The sequence below is a fragment of the Scyliorhinus torazame genome, chromosome 5, assembly GCF_047496885.1.
Source record: "Scyliorhinus torazame isolate Kashiwa2021f chromosome 5, sScyTor2.1, whole genome shotgun sequence".
In the NCBI taxonomy this organism is placed as follows: Eukaryota; Metazoa; Chordata; class Chondrichthyes; order Carcharhiniformes; family Scyliorhinidae; genus Scyliorhinus; species Scyliorhinus torazame.
Window position 1 is genome coordinate 322,882,032 of NC_092711.1, and position 15,161 is coordinate 322,897,192.

The window sequence follows — 15,161 nt, forward strand, 5'->3', positions numbered from 1 at the left end:
AGTGTATCTTCCATATTCTGCCTTATTGCAGGCTGACCTCTTTGAGTCATCAGAGCCATCGGAATCGAATGTTTCCCCAGAAAATTCTTTAAAGCTTTTGTCATCTGATCGAATAAGGTATCCTCATCCGTAAACTAAACTCCTGTCAAAACCAGGAGCCTATCCATGTTGCTCACTCTAGCACAGTCAAGTAATTTAAAGGCCAACACAGACTGCGGAAATTCCAGATTGTGTTTCTGCAGCTTTCTATATAGTCTGCCAAATTCCATTATATAGTCTTCCATGGAGATATCTTCCATTTTCCGGAACTTATCAAATTCCGACTATGCTTCATACGCACTTAACAAGTCATCTTTCTTGTAAATCTTATCCATATATAGTAGTAGAGTCCCCAGACCTTCTTCTGAGTCTAACTCTTCCAATTCCAGCTCAGAAAACACTTTGTTTCGGATTTTACTGCGATATGGTCGAGAAAGAGCCAATGCCATACCTTGTTTTCTCTTTCCCAAAACAGTTACCTTAGTCCACATAACTACTGCAATTCTCCATTGGTCGTACGATTCCCTTTCAGAAAATAAGGGAGGATAGTCATATCCAGCCACCTTTATCCTGGGTTCAGCCATGTATCTTTTTTTTTCCTTCTCACTCACTCCTTGGTTTGATCAGGAAAAGTTGTATCTTTCAAACCTTCACATTTGCACAGTAACCATCCTCTGCTACCATTGTTGGACGTTTTAGTTACCGTTGTATGAAGAGTGAGAAGTCCCGTTCCTTTTCACCAAACACCATTTATTTCACTTCCACAGCCACTGCTCAAAACTCCAACAACACACCACCTGACACAAGGGCCACCTGAAGCCCCTTTACATATCAGTGTCAATCATTGGATACTTAACATAAATGAGACAACTAATTGCAATGTCTCTTAATGCATTACTTAACTCTTAACCCATTACTTAACATGGAATGCCGACAAGGGAGTGAGGGGAAGATGTGTTTGGTGGTGGCATCATGCTGCAGTTGGTTTGAAAGCGGAGATTGGTGGGGTGATAGATTAGGACAAGGGGGACCCTATCCTGGTTCTGGGAGGGAGAAGAGGGGGTGAGAGCAGAGGTGCAGCAAATGGGTTGGACATGATTGAGAGCCCTGTCGACCACAGTTGTTGGGAAACCACGATTAAGGAAGAATGAAGACATATCAGCACCACCGTTTGGTAAGTGGCATCATCAGAACAGATGCTGCATAAGAACATAAGAACTAGGAGCAGGAGTAGGCCATCTGGCCCCTCGAGCCTGCTCCGCCATTCAATGAGATCATGGCTGACCTAATGTGGACTCAGCTCCACTTTCCGGCCCGAACACCATAACCCTAAATCCCTTTATTCATCAAAAAACTATCTATCTTTATCTTAAAAACATTTAATGAAGGAGCCTCAACTGCTTCACTGGGCAAGGAATTCCATAGATTCACAACCCTTTGGGTGAAGAAGTTCCTCCTAAACTCAGTCCTAAATCTACTTCCCCTTATTTTGAGGCTATGCCCCCTAGTTCTGCTTTCACCCGCCAGTGGAAACAACCTGCCCGCATCTATCCTATCTATTCCCTTCATAATCTTATATGTTTCTATAAGATCCCCCCCACATCCTTCTAAATTCCAACGAGTACAGTCCCAGTCTACTCAACCTCTCCTCGTAATCCAACCCCTTCAGCTCTGGGATTAACCTCGTGAATCTCCTCTGCACACCCTCCAGTCTCTCAGGGTTGAGGGTGACTTGCTTCCACTCTGGAGATGTGGGCTCTGCGGTGAATGAATCGTCCAATCCTGGATCCGCAGACTCTGCCACAGGTTTGGCAGCTGGTGTTTGATGAGGTGGGTGGGACGCTCTGGATTCTGCGCTCTCTTTCCGCTGTTTACGCTTGGCCTCCGCGTGCTCCACCCTGTGTCGCTCGAGGATATTGGCGCCTTCGCGAATGCTTTTTCTCCAGTTTGTGCGTTCTAAGGGAAGCGATTCCCACGTGTCGATGGGGATGTTGCATTTATTGAGGGAGGCTTTCGGACCGTCCTTGCAGCTTTTCCTCTACCCTCCGAGTGATCGCTTGCCATTGCGGAGCTTGCAATAGAGCACTTGTTTCGGGAGTCTTGTGTCGGGCAATGTGACCCGCCATCGCAGCTGGCCGAGCGTGACCAGTGCCTCGATACTGGGGATATTGGCCTGGGAGGGGGCGCTCACGGTGGTACGCCTATCCTGCCAGTGGATTTGAAGGATTTTGCGGAGGCAGCGTTGGTGATATCTCTCCAGGGATTTGCGGTGTCTGGTGTACATTCTCCATGTTTCTGATGCACACAGGAAGGCGGGGACCACGGCTGCTCTGTACACCATGAGCTTGGTGCTGGGTTTGTGGTCTCGGTCTCGGAATGTTCCACATACCTCATAAAGAGATAGGCAAAACTGGAACCCATGCGGGTACCCATAGACACACATTTGGTTTGGAGGAAATGAGACAAGTTCAAGGGGAAATTGTTAAGTGAGAGGACAAGTTCAGTCAGACGGAGGAGAGTGGTGGTTGATGAAGATTGTTCAGGCCTCTGTTTGACGACGAAGCAGAGAGTCCTCAGACCATCCTGGTGGAGAATGGCGGTATAGAGGGATTGGACAAACATGGTAAAGAGGAGGACCAAGGAACTGGAGATTGTTGATACCATGTTGAGCATCAGAGGAATTGCGAATGTAGATGGGAAGGGGTTGGACAAGAGGAGAGAAAATGGAGAGAAAAGTTAGGAAGGAATGAATTCGGTGGGACAGGAACAGGCTGATCCAATGGGTCTTCCAGGACAGTCCTGTTTGTGGATTTTGGGATGGAGGTAGAAGTTCTGCCTTTATCACATTCTGATCTCTTAATGTGCCACTACCAGCACCCTCATTAGTCATTCCCACCACCATTTACATTCCCTTTGTCTTTTAGTCTACAACATCTTTGTCAACCTCCATCGCCTGCCCCTTATCCAGCCCCACTGCTCCACTCCCCTCTCCCCCCACAACAGCATAGATCTCATCCTATTTCTAGCTTTGATGAAGAGCATCCAGATTCGAAACGTTAGTTCCCTTCTCTCTCCACAGATGCTGTCAGGCCTGCTGAGATTGTCCAATATTTTCTGTCCCGTACCAGCCTCCCCGAAAAGGCGCCGGAATGTGGCGACTTGGGGCTTTTCACAGTAACTTCATTTGAAGCCTACTTGTGACAATAAGCGATTTTCATTTCATTTCATTTTAATTTTTGCTGCATATTTCCAATCTGGGTATGAAACTGGAAAGGAGAAATGACAGGGAGATGGAATGAACACACTGGACTTTAAACTGATGAGAAGAAAAACATTGTCTGCACAAAGCAAGTTTAACTGGCATGAGTATACAGTAATAATAATCTTTTATTGTCATCAGTATGAAGTTACTGTGAAAAGCCCCTAGTCATAGACTCATAGACGTTTACAGCATGGAAACAGGCCCTTCGGCCCAACCAGTCCATGCCGCCCAGTTTTTACCATTAAGCTAGTCCCAGTTGCCCGCACTTGGCCCATAACCCTCTATACCCATCTTACCCATGTAACTATCTAAATGCTTTTTAAAAGACACAATTGTACCCGCCTCTACTACTACATCTGGCAGCACATTCCAGACACTCACTACCCTCTGAGTGAAGAAATTGCCCCTCTGGGCCCTTCTGAATCTCTCCCCTCTCACCTTAAACCTATGCCCTCTAGTTTTAGACTCCCCTACCTTTGGGAAAAGATGTTGACTATCTACCTATGCCCCTCATTATTTTATAGACCTCTATAAGATCGCCCCTAAGCCTCCTACGCTCCAGGGAAAAAAGTCCCAGTCTACCCAGCCTCTCCTTATAACTCGAACCATCAAGTCCCGGTAACATCCTAGTAAATCTTTTCTGCACTCTTTCTAGTTTAATAATATCCTTTCTATAATAGGGTGACCAGAACTGCACACAGTATTCCAAGTGTGGCCGTACCAATGTCTTGTGCAACTTCAACAAGACGTCCCAACTCCTGTATTCAATGTTCTGACCAATGAAACCAAGCATGCCGAATGCCTGTCCACCTGCGACTCCACCTTCAAGGAGCCATGAACCTGTACTCCTAGATCTCTTTGTTCTATAACTCTCCCCAACGCCATACCATTAACTGAGTAGGCCCTGGCCTGATTCAATCTGCCAAAATGCATCACCTCACATTTATCTAAATTAAACTCCATCTGCCATTCGTCGGCCCACTGGCCTAATTGATCAAGATCCCGTTGCAATCCTAGATAACCTTCTTCACTATCCACTGTGCCACCAATCTTGGTGTCATCTGCAAACTTACTAACCATGCCTCCTAAATTCTCATCCAAATCATTAATATAAATCACAAATAACAGTGGACCCAGCACCGATCCCTGAGGCACACCACTGGTCACAGGCCTCCAGTTTGAAAAACAACCCTCTACAACCACCCTCTGTCTTCTGTCGTCCAGCCAATTTTGAATCCAATTGGCAACCTCACCCTGGATCCCGTGAGCTTTAACCTTCTGCAACAACCTACCATGCGGTACCTTGTCAAAGGCTTTGCTAAAGTCCATGTAGACAACGTCTACTGCACTGCCCTCATCTACCTTCTTGGTCACCCCCTCAAAAAACTCAATCAAATTTGTGAGACATGATTTTCCACGCACAAAGCCATGCTGACTGCCCTGAATCAGTCCTTGCCTCTCTAAATGCTTGTAGATCCTGTCTCTCAGAATACCTTCTGGCAACTTACCTACTACAGACGTTAGGCTCACCGGTCTGTAGTTCCCAGGCTTTTCCCTGCTGCCCTTCTTAAACAAGGGCACAACATTCGCCACTCTCCAATCTTCAGGCACCTCACCTGTGGCTGCCGATGATTCAAATATCTCTGTTAGGGGACCCGCAATTTCCTCCCTAGCCTCCCGCAACATCCTGGGATACATTTCATCAGGTCCCGGGGATTTATCTACCTTTAAGACTTCCAGCACCTCCTCCTCTGTAATGTGCACACTTCTCAAGACATCACTATTTATTTCCCTTAGTTTCCTAACATCCATGCCTTTCTCCACCGTGAATACCGATGAGAAATATTCATTCAGGATCTCACCCAACTCTTGTGGCTCTGCACATAGATGTCCTTGTTGATCCTTAAGAGGCCCGACTCTGTCCCTAGTTACTCTTTTTCCCTTTATGTATCTGTAGAAGCTCTTTGGATTCTCCTTTGCATTATTTGCCAAAGCAATTTCATGTCCCCTTTTTGCCCTCCTGATTTCCCTCTTAACTCTATTTCGACAATCTCTATACTCTGCAAGGGATCCACTTGATCCCAGTTGTTTATGTACGTCATATGCCTCCTTCTTCTTTTTGACCAGAGTCTCAATATCTCGAGTCATCCAGTGTTCCCTACTTCTACCAGCCTTGCCCTTCACTCTAAAGGGAATGTGCTTACCCTGAACCCTGGTTAACACATTTTTAAAAGCCTCCCATTTACCAGCCGTCCCTTTGCCTGCCACCAGTCTCCCCCAATCTACCTCTGAAAGTTCCTCTCTGATACCATCAAAATTGGCCTTGCCCCAATTAAGAATTTTAACTCTTGGGCCAGACCTATCATTCTCCATAGCTATCTTAAAACTAATGGAGTTATGGTCACTTGTCCCAAAGTGATCCCTCACTAACACTTCTGTCACTTGCCCTTCCTTATGTCCCAAGACGAGGTCAAGTTTTGCCCCCTCTCTAGTCGGTCCATCCACATACTGAATGAGAAATTCCTCCTGAATACACTCAACAAATTTCCCTCCATCCAAGCCCCTAATGCTATGGCTGTCCCAGTCAATGTTGGGAAAGTTAAAGTCCCCTACTATTACCACCCTACTTTTCTTGCAGCTATCTGTAATCTCCTTACATATTTGCTCCTCAATTTCCCGCTGACTATTTGGGGGCCTGTAGTACAGTCCTATCAAGGTGATCTCTCCCTTCTTATTTTTCAGTTCCACCCACATAGACTCAGTGGGCGAACCCTCGGATATATCCCCTCTAAGTACTGCCGTGATGTTCTCCCTAATCAAAAACGCCACTCCCGCTCCTCTCTTACCTCCTGTTCTATCCTTTCTATAGCATCTGTACCCCGGAACATTGAGCTGCCAGTCCTGCCCCTCCCTTAGCCATGTTTCAGTCATAGCTATAATATCCCAGTCTCATGTGCCCAATCGTCACCACATTCCGGTGCCTGTTCGGATACGCAGAGGGAGAATTCAGAATTCTCAGCCAGCACAGGAATTGAACCCGCGCTGCTAGCCTCGTTTTGCATCACAAACCAGCTGTCTAGTCCGTATATTCCAGGAAGTGTAAAACATAAGGCAGGTAAAATTGGACATGGGCAGAGTAAGGAGGGGAGTTGCACCAGTTCTGCCTCATACACTCCACCTGGTACCCTGGCCCATTTATTCCAATAACGCTTCTTATCAAATATGTCCCATAATGGGAGGAAAATGTGATTCTATCTGTTGTGTGTCCTGGTCCTTGATCCATTGTTCCCCAAGTAATTAAACCCACTACAGTTCTCAGTGAAACAAGAATATAAATGTTCGCAATCAATAATGGCAGGAATTTTCCAGCGAAATGTCAGGTTCTGACTTAAAACCGAGTGTTTCTCCCCACAGAAACTGCCAGATTTTCTCTCCAGATCTTCTGACACCATCTAAAAAAGCACTCTGGTGGAAGAGGCCTCATAGTACGAGCCCGGCTCTTCAGATCGGGCACCTTTTATAAAGGCGCTCTGATATCAAACTGTTCACCCTATCCATACCCCTCAGAATTATCTAGCTCCTGAAAATAAAGTAGGAACAATATCCGTACTTCCGGTACAGTAAATGAATGGCCATAAGGTAGTATGTATCGGTTTTGAAATATTTCCAAGATCTAATTGAATACAAATTCCCAGAAATGTTCTTCATTAACAGGAGTAAAGAACCTTGTAATACCCAATATATTGTTCTGCTCCTAAGTGTAACTGTACTTAATTCACCTTCTCTCTCTCTCCATCCCTTTAATATCCCACTTTAATGTTCAATCCACATACCCCTTCACATCCATGCAGTCTAACCCCACACTTCTCTCTACCCCCCGCACCTTTAAAGACCCCATTCAGTTTAATCATACTCTTCCCCTCAATCCCTTGCTTTCTGATTGTTGTTTAAAATAATTTATGGGCTAAAGATCGGGGGGGGGTGGGAGGGGGGGGCATGGTTGCACAGTGGTTAGCACTGCTGCCTCACAGCACCAGGGACCTGGGTTTGATTCTGACTTGGGTGACTGTGAGTTTGCATTTTCTCCCGGTGTCTGCGTGGGTTTCCTTTGGGTGCTCCGGTTTCCTCCCACACTCCAAAGATGTGCAGGTTATATGGATTGTCCATGTTAAATTGCCCCTTAGGGTGAGGTTGCAGGACTAGGGCAGTGGATTGGTCCTCGGTAGGTGGTCTTTCAAAGGTCAGTGCCGCCTCAATGGGCCGAATGGCCTCCTTCTGCTCTGTAAGGGTTCTATGATTCTATGTAATGGCCTCCTCCTGCTCTTATGTTCCGATGGCAATGCTTCAATGATGTTTGGGATGGAAAACTCTTTATTTTAAACATCCCCTGTGCAAAGAGATTTTTTTCTGAACCTTTTTATTCATTTTTTGTGATCATCTCAAATTGTTCTCATTCACTATCACCTCGCGGAGCAGTGAATCATAGAATCATAGAAGTTTACAGCATGGAAACAGGCCCTTCGGCCCAACCAGTCCATGCCGCCCAGTTTTTACCATTAAGCTAGTCCCAGTTGCCCGCACTTGGCCCATAACCCTCTATACCCATCTTACCCATGTAACTATCTAAATGTTTTTTAAGTGGGGAAAGGAATCTCTCACTAGAGATCTTACCATCACCTCCAGCAGGTTGTCCCTTACGTACCAGCCATAGTCTCCATCTTCCTTAAATCCCTGGACAGTATGCTCATCTATTGGGATCTTGTCAATTTTGCCACTGACCTGGTCATTGCTCCCTAGGCTGCCCTAGGATGGGAAGGGGTAAAATCAAAGGGATGGGCTTCTGTATTTGCCTATGAAACAACAGTGACAGTACTTCAAACATATTCATTGTTTGTGAAGTGTCTTTCGGGTAACAGGGTTGCGAAATTTTAAGGTGCAATTTTAAGTTCTTGATTTCTTTGTTTACTGTTTGAGAAGCCACACTTTTCAAGCTTTATAAAGTTGTCCTTGAAATTAGAGAGTGGGATAAGTGAATGGGCTTGTAAACACATTTAACTAAAGTTCTTTTGTTCAATGTTTTGGGAGAACCATTGAACAGTTTAAAATGAGCACAGTGGAGCCTCTGTTAAGATAACAGAGAGAAGAATTTGACACATGTATTCCATTTGTTCAATGCTGCTCAGGAAATGTACGACATAATGTCCAGCAAGAATGAAACACCTTTCCTAATTCATAACATTTATTTGATACTGATATTTAACTGTGTTTACAGGTAAGGACTGATCTGTCTTTTAGTGTTGACTAATGGTTCAGTAAAAGCAGTTTACTTTTGTAGTGCATCGTCTTTGTTAGCTATTGTGGATTTACAATTGTCACTGTAGCCTTTTGATAGCGAGTCCTTCTTTGATCCTCAGATCCAAGTGATTCCTTCCAACATGTTTTTGAACTGCAGCAGGTAATTCATCTCATATCATCTTACTGCATTTTTATGATTTCATTCAGTTCAATACACGTAACACTGAACATTGACACTGACTGACCCCACTTTGTGCTATAATCTACAATAGTCTGCATTACTTTCCGCCCCAAGAGGGATTGGGATTAGGTTGTGGTTCATTTAGATTATAATTCAAGTACAATCTCCTGAAGAAATGCTTCACTGTCAAATTTTGAATATTAAAAAATGTACATTTGTTTGGATGCAAATCAAAAATTAACTGGTTTTTAAAACATCACAATGCAGACGAGGAGAAAGCCGCTAGCTTTGTCTGACTTTTCCCACGTCTGCCGATATTTTTAGCAGAAGCAGTGTCCCAATTTGCAATTAAAGTGCACAGACACAGGATTAGTCAGTTATATGGTCTGTTTTCATTCAATCAGTCCTGGGAGAGAAGGTGTTCCCATAAGTGTGTTGCCTGATTTATCAGGGCAGGTGTGGGGTACCTACAAAGGAACGAGACGGTAAAAGGCCAAGGACCATTGAATTCACCTTATGCGATCCTGATAGTCACACCGTGCAATGATAATGGAGGTGCTGACTAATCACTGTGTTCAATCTCTGTCAGTGAGTCTGTCTACAGCAGACCAGGAAAACCCCCAGAGGTACAATGTCACTTGTTCCTCTGGAACCTGCCATATAACAATAATCGCTTATTATCACAAGTAGGCTTCAATGAAGTTACTGTGAAAAGAAAAGCCACTAGTCGCCACATTCCGGCACCTGTTCGGGGAGGCTGTTACGGGAATTGAACCGTGCTGCTGGCCTTGTTTTGCATTACAAGCCAGCTGTTTAGCCCACTGTTCTAAACCAGCCCCTTATCTCCATATTGGAGATTTACCTGTGTAAAGAATCAGGAATGTGCTGGCCATCATTTCTGCAGTTTAATTCAATTTGATTAACTGTCTTCAATGTTCATAAGGAAGTGATGGACAACAGATCAGCATCAGTACTATGAGCACAAGTACACTGGTAGAAAATTGGACAGAGGGAGAAGACCAAGAAATTTGGAAGGAATAAAACAAAGTGTTTGAGCCTAGCACAATTATCCAGGGTTGGGAAACCTATTGCTCCCCTTTGCTATCTCCATGGTGATGCCTGACTAATTATTTTGTCGACCAATCAGCTTCCTTTTCTCCTGCAGTCTGAATTGTAAATTTGGTATTATTGTGTTTCTCCTGATGTGTACAAGCTGAAAAACTTCTGCAACATATTCCCCTTTCCGCAAGATTTCAAAGTGCAATGTCTGGGGGGATCGATCCCTGAAGGAATCATTGCAAGCTACTGAAAGCAAAGGACTCCACATTTTGGATGTCTAAAATAAGCAAAGAAAAGGGCAGCACGGTGGAGCATTGGTTAGCACTGCTGCCTCAAGGCGCCGAGGACCCAGGTTCAATCCCGGCCCTGAGTCACTGTCCATGTGGAGTTTGCACATTCTCCCCGTGTCTGTGTGGGTCTCCAAAAAGGTGTGCAGAGTAGGTGGATTGGTCATGCTAAATTGCCCCTTAACTGAAAAAAAAGAATTGGGTGCTCTAAATTTATTTTTAATAATAATCACTTATTGTCACAAGTAGGCTTCAATGAAGTTACTGTGAAAAGCCCCAAGTCGCCACATTCTGGCGCCTGTGCGGGGAGGCTGGTACGGGAATTGAACCCGCACTGCTGGCCTTGTTCTGCATTACAAGCCAGCTGTTTAACCCACTGTGCTAAACCAGTCCCGTTACATAAGAACATAAGAACATAGGAGCAGGAGTCGGCCATCTGGCCCCTCGAGCCTGCTCCGCCATTCAATGAGATCATGGCTGATCTTTTGTGGACTCAGCTCTACTTTCCGGCCCGAACACCATAACCCTTAATCCCTTTATTCTTCAAAAAACTATCTATCTTTATCTTAAAAACATTTAATGAAGGAGCCTCAACTGCTTCACTGGGCAAGGAATTCCATAGATTCACAAGTCTTTGGGTGAAGACATTCCGCCTAAACTCAGTCCTAAATCTACTTCCCCTTATTTTGAGGCTATGCCCCCTAGTTCTGCTTTCACCCGCCAGTGGAAACAACCTGTCCGCATCTATCCTATCTATTCCCTTCATAATCTTATATGTTTCTATAAGATCCCCCCTCATCCTTCTAAATTCCAACGAGTTTGTCCCAGTCTACTCAACCTCTCCTCGTAATCCAACCTCTTCAGCTCTGGGATTAACCTAGTGAATCTCCTCTGCACACCCTCCAGTGCCAGTACGTCCTTTCTCAAGTAAGGAGACCAAAACTGAACACAATACTCCAGGTGTGGCCTCACTAACACCTTATATAATTGCAGCAGAACCTCCCTAGTCTTAAACTCCATCCCTCTAGCAATGAAGGACAAAATTCCATTTGCCTTCTTAATCACCTGTTGCACCTGAAAACCAACTTTCTGCGACTCTGCACTAGCACACCCAGGTCTCTCTCTCTCATTACACAGGACCAGATCTAGGACTGCTTGTTCCCTCGTAGGTTCCATTACATACATTCCATTTACAAAAATAAGCATAGAAAATAACTGGATGCATGGGCAAACAGAAGATAATTGATGCGATGTTGAAATTAGAAGAAGGAGCGAGACATGATTTTGTGAAGATGAAGGATGTGTTAACAACAACAGTACTCAAGCTTCAAACAAGGAAAAATGTTTAAGACGCGTCATTCTATTCACTTTCCTGTCTGCGTCGAGACTAATAAATAAAGGTCTGTGAAAGAATAAGACACCTTTGAAATGTGGAGACTCAGACGTGGGCCAAACATTTCATACACAGGCTGTAAACCAATAAAAAATTGTAAGAGCACAAATAACTTTAGTCAAGCCCAGGAAACAAAATCTCAATCTTTCACAGCTGAAAAGTTACAAAAATCTCTTCTCACTGGTAAAGTGGAGGGCAGCAGAAAAAAGGGTGGACCAGGCGTAGTGGGGTGAAAGATGTCACTGAGCTGTTTCAGACGAGCTACAGTGGATGTGTGAGAATGATGCAAGTCAGTGTGGCGCACCGTGGCAGCAGGATCGCCTGGTGGGGGGGAGTGGCTACATGCAGCAGCAGCAAGATGTATTGGGCAGATCCCATAGCATCTGTGCCGAGAGGGTTAATCGTTCAGGTCAGTGAATCATCCTCAGAAACAGTTACTGATGTCGGAAGAGGCAAGGAATCAAACAAAGTTAATTCTTGGTTAAGAAGTTTCCTCTTCTTTTGCCAGGAAGGAGATACAGAGCTTCCCGGTGGAGCCGGCCTCCACATTGCTGGGGGAGGTGCTGACGACAGGGGGACTGGAGAAGGGAGTAGTGTCAGCGATTTACGGAGCTATTTTGGAAGAGGATAAGGCACCACTGGAAGAGATCAAAGCAAAGTGGGAGGAAGAGTTGGGAGAGGGTATGGAGGAGGGGTTCTGGTGTGAGGTGCTCCGGAGAGTGAACGCCTCCACCTCATGTGCGAGGTTGGGGCTGATACAGCTGAAGGTGGTATATAGAGCGCACCTCACGAGGGCGAGACTGAGCCGGCTCTTTGAGGGGGTAGAAGATGTGTGTGAACGTTGCGGGGGAGGGGTCCCGCAAATCACGTTCACATGTTTTGGTCCTGTCCAAAGCTGGAGGATTACTGGAAGGAGTTGTTTCGGGTAATTTCCAAGATGGTGCGTGTGAAACTGGACCCGGGTCCCCGGGTGGCCATATTCGGGGTGTCGGACCAGCCGGGGCTGGAAACGGGCGCGGAGGCAGATGTTGTAGCCTTCGCCTCGTTGATCGCCCGAAGGCGGATCCTGTTGAGATGGAGATCAGCCTCTCCACCCTGTGCCCTGGCGTGGCGGGGGGACCTGTTGGAATTCTTGACTCTTGAGAAGATTAAGTTTGAATTGAGGGGAAGAATGGAGGGTTGTACAATTCATGGGCGTTATTCATTATGCACTTTCATGAATTGGATAACATTGAACATTAGTTGGGCGGGGTTGGGAGGGTTAGGTGGAGGGGGGGGCGGTGTGTGTTAATGGTGACTATGGGTGATTCCTGATTCCTTTTTGTTATTTGTTTATGTTAACATTGTTTGTCTTCTAGGTTGTTTGGGGTTTGGTGGGAGGATGGGATTGTTGTTGTTAATATGGGGATTGACATTATATTCGTTACTGTTATTGTTTATTGTTCGTGGGTGCAAATTTGGGAGAAAATGTGAAAAAGGAGAAGAATTTTAAAAATGTTTTTTTAAAGATCCCTCTTCAGATTGAAAGGCCATGTTGCAAGAATATGGCTACAGCCATCAATAACAGCAACTGGTATTTATCAAATAACATTCGTAAAATGCCCCAATCTGGTTCTTTCAGAATAAAGTTGACACCAAGCCACATAAGGAAAGTTGGGAGAGGCAACCAAAAGCTTGGTCAGAGAGGAATGTTTTCAGAAGCAACTTAAAGGAAGAGAAATAAAAACACGGCAGGTGTGGAAGCATCTTTGGAGAGAAAAACAGGGTCAATGTTTCAAAGCTCTGAACATTTAATGTTTCTCTCTCCAGGTGCTGACTTGACTGACATGAGATTTTTCATCATTTTTATTTTTATTACAGATTTCCAGCATCCGCAGTATTGTGCTTTTATTAAAGGACGAGAGGTGGATCGAGAGGTTTCGGGAATTAATTCCAGACCTTGGAACCTTGACAGTTGAAGACACAGTCACCAATGGCGGAGAGATTAAAGAGGGAAACGCTCAAGGAGCCAGAATTAGATGAGAATTAGATTAGGTATCTCTGATGTCATGTAACAATATTGCTTAAATGAGCATCTACAATAACACGACTGGAAAGTGAAGGAAAGAGCTGGGTAATGATGTATGAGTCATCTTTGTAATTAATTCTCCTAATGTTAGTTTACATGCCAATATTTTCACAAAGATATTACATTAAGGTGATAATACCTTTTAGTTTTGTAGATAGAATTTCACCACAGAAGGGACCTCTGTGTTAATTTTAATTTGTTCAGTACATAGCTGAGGGAAATATTAATCACTGTGCAAAATCTTAGCAGCATCAAAATATGAATGCTTCTCACTCGTAGAAATATTAAAAGCATTACAAGCATGATTTGACCTTTGCCGTCGAAATACCTCATGTGGATTTCCCACACATCTTTGTCCAAACTCTGATGCTGCAGTTGGCAATCTTAGGGAACAGACAATGAGTGCTTTATGTGAGAATATTTTGCCTGTTATTTTTAATAAAGGTGTAATCCCCATTTGCTGGAGTTGTGCTAAATTCACTACTAAAGTAGTGAAGGTAATGTGAAAAATGAAGCAGTCACCGACTATTGTCACCACCAGTAATGTTAAGGTTCATTTTTTCAAAACTTGAGACATCTCGTTAGTTCAATTACTTTAGAAATAATAAAAAATATTTACAAGGAGCAAGAACTGTGGTCATTGTTTCTAAATTTTAATGCTGAACAAAGTGTAAATTACGAAATGAAGGAACAGTAAACAATTCCTTATTTGACACTTCTACAGAGCAAATTATGAAAAATGTTGTCTTTTGAGATGAAGACCTGACAAGTCCCCTCAGGATCTTATACATTTCACTAAGATCACCTCGCACGCTTCTAAACTCCAGTGGATACAGGCCCAGCCTGTCCAACCTTTCCTCAAAAGACAACCTCCTCATCCCAGGAATCGAACAAACCTTCTCTGAACTGCTTCCAATACAATTGCATACTTTCGTCAATAAAGAGACAAACTATACACAGTGCTTTAGGTGTGCTCTTACCAAGGTCCTGGACAGCCACAGTAAAATGTCCCTATGTTATATTCCATTCCTCTTTCCAATAAATGGCAACATTCCATTTGCCTTCCTAATCGCTTGCTGTACCCGCAGACTAACGATTTGCAATTCAAGTACCAGGACACCCATGTACCTCAAGGGTCATACTCCATTTAAACCATTTGTTACTTTTCTGCTCTTCCTACCAAAGTGGACAAGTTCCCATTTTCCTCCATTACACTCCATCTTGTTGCCAACTCATTTAACCTGACTATATATCTGTGCGTCCTCCTCACAGCTTACATTCCCATCTGGATTTGTTTTGTCAACTGCAACACTGGCATCTACCCAACAATATGGTATATTACCCAGGTATATCCTACCCACAAAATATGGGGCAAATCCAATCTGGCCTCCTAATCAGTCTATCCTCGATCATCAGTAAAAGTGATGGAAGGGGCCATCAACAGTGCTATCAAATGACACTTACACATTAATAACCTGCTCACTGATGGTCAGTTGGATTCCACCAGGGCCATTCAGCTTCTTGCCTCATTAGACATTTGGTCTAAACATGGATTGAAGAGCTAAACTCAAAAGGTG

General features: G+C 44.3%; 1 long non-coding RNA gene across 1 annotated transcript in view; it reads left to right on the plus strand.

The window, feature by feature from the left end:
- LOC140421320 (uncharacterized) overlaps positions 1-14,200 on the plus strand; it is a 282,377-nt gene extending 268,177 nt beyond the window's left edge. The window contains exons 2-3 of the long non-coding RNA XR_011946714.1: positions 8,716-8,756; positions 13,377-14,200. This is a non-coding gene — a long non-coding RNA (uncharacterized lncRNA). The remainder of the gene's footprint in view (positions 1-8,715; positions 8,757-13,376) is intronic.
- Positions 14,201-15,161: the final 961 nt, after the last annotated feature.